Genomic DNA, 2,644 nt, shown 5'->3' on the forward strand with positions numbered 1-2,644 from the left:
CCAGTCTATAAGCTGCAGGTGCCTACATTGAAACTAATGAACTTTACACAGGTTTTAACGAAAGACAGTGACTATAACACGGCTTGTATCTAAACAGTAGCCTACCAAGAAAGTCATTGTTCACTGTCTTCCTCCTTCCTTTCACAACAATTTCTCTCGAATCATCGTGCGTTTAAAAATCACCATCGGTGAAGCTTTTCTCCCAATGCCATGCAGCTCAGAACACAGGTGAAGTGCGTTTTTTTCATGCCTGGTTGTTTTCAGTGTGACGAATGATTCGCCTTTCGTGTTGCCAGTCCGCGTGACCGGCAGGTCTAACGTCAGAGGAACCTCATCCATATTTATGATGTGCTGCTTGTCGATTAATTGGGAGCGCACCTGATTTGATATAAAGAATTTCATTGGTTCACCTGAACCCGTTCGGCAATTTCATTGTTCTAATGTTATGGGGCTCAGTTTTTTGGCATGAAGCTTGTGAAACCGGAAAAAACCAGGAAAAATCCATAAATTAGCCGCTTCATTGTTTAAGCCGCAGGGTTCAAAGCTTGGGAAAAAAATTGCGACTTATAGTCCAGAAAATACGGTAATATAATTAAATATAGGGATAAATATTTGCAAACCCTGCACATTGCAGATCTGCTATCTCTGCCTAAAAGCAGTCTTGCATTGTAGTGTTTTTGGTTATTAATGTAAATTATGCAACAAATAATAGATTCATTGTCAGTATTTTATTAGAATATTACAAAGTAAATAATTTCATTGTAAATAATTTTAGCAAAATTAAACTAAACCTGACTGAATACTATAACTATGAAATATAATTTTGTGCTATCGCATCAACTTTTTTTTGTGTTTTGTTTATCAAGAGTTTTAAGAGGTGCTTTAATTTGTGATATTTGTGCATTATTGATTCACTTCTCTTTCCTCATATTGCAATGCATCACTTACTTCACTTTCTTCAGTGATTTGGTTATTCTTTATTATGACTCCACTTTCAATTACCTATTATTTAAAGTATTGTCTGCAATATAAGAGAAGTGTGGGTGTTCTGTTAAGTTTTCTGCAGAAAACTGTTTTGCATTGTAGGAGCGCAGGCCTATGTACATTTACATTATGATGTTTATGCTGCTGGATAACAAAGCATTAGATAAATAATTCTATATTAACAATTTGTCATATGTTTATAATTATATGATTACTGTTCTTACTATGCTTATAATAAACTTCATGGTATGTTCATATAATCAGTTTGAGATGACTAGTGACACGGTGCATAATCGTACTGGTAGCCATTAGAAGTTATATTAGAAAGAGAAGGACTTTTGACACAAGGCCATGGATTCATGCTGTTGGCACCAAAATTTGACCCTACCATCTGTGTGCACTAGAAGAGATATTTTTTTTCCAGTGTGTGTTTGTGTGTGTGTGTGTGTGTGTGTGTGTGTGTGTGTGTGTGTGTGTGTGTGTGTGTGAGTGTGTGTGTGTGTGTGTGAACATATATAACAGTAAAACCACTTGCTTAATATTGTGGAGGTCCCCTTTATGCCTTCAAAACTGTTCTGACCCATCAAGACATGGCTCGTTATCATTTAAATTAGCATATCATTAGGCGCATATCATGTAAATCTTTAATTCAACTCAATTCAATTTAAAGCGATAATAAGGTTATAATAAAATAATGGTAAAGTTTATTACCTATAGGTTGATTTCTTATAATTGTTTATCCCTGAATGTAGCAAGAAAACCTCCCTAAAATGGTATGAGAAAGAAACCTTGAGAGGAACCAGACTCCAAAAGGGAATCATTCATTGTAGTTACATTGCTGAGGTGTGTAGTAATAGGTGCATAAATGCAAATCTTATCATGCAAACCTTGAGTTCTTGAGTTGCTTAGTAGCTTCATGGATCTTTAGGTTAGTATCTTGTTGGGGCTTCCAATAATTTGACTTGTTTGTTGCACAGATGTCCAGGCCAATTTTACAACCTTGTTTTTGGGGTGGTACATGTCAATGTAACCAAAGAGCCAGAATCTATGGTTTCAAATCTGAGCGCTTCCCAGAGTATAACACTGTCTCTGCCAGCTTGTATTCATTCCATAATGCATCTTGGTGGATCACTTCTTTAAGTAAGTGGTGCAGACACAAACTCAGCCATTTACATACAAACAAAAGGATTTGTCAGACCAGGTCACCTTCATCTATATTGTCCAGTTCTCATGATCATAAGCCTGTTGCAGGTGCTTTTAACAGTTTTTAATTTGCAATGCATTGTGTGTTATGACATCTTTTTTTCTCATAGCCAGCATTTGTGCTACATTTTTTTCAGTGGGATAGGAACTAGCTGGGATAGCCTTTGCTTCCTATATGCGTCAATAGTGCATCAATATCTTTCTCTCCCAACATGCTCACCACATGGCCTTTGAGTGCATAATGGAAACACTGGACCAGCTGTTTTAGTAATGTTCTGACCCAGTCATCCATCCATCCCAAAAAAACTCTTTTCCTGGTTTCAACACAAGTTTGAAAACTTACTGTTCACCTGTATGTATGTATGTATGTATGTATGTATGTATGTATGTATGTATGTATGTATGTATGTATGTATGTATATAATCAAATCAAATCAAATCAAATCAAATCAAAATA

This window comes from Silurus meridionalis, chromosome 6 (genome assembly GCF_014805685.1).
Source record: "Silurus meridionalis isolate SWU-2019-XX chromosome 6, ASM1480568v1, whole genome shotgun sequence".
Taxonomy (NCBI): Eukaryota; Metazoa; Chordata; class Actinopteri; order Siluriformes; family Siluridae; genus Silurus; species Silurus meridionalis.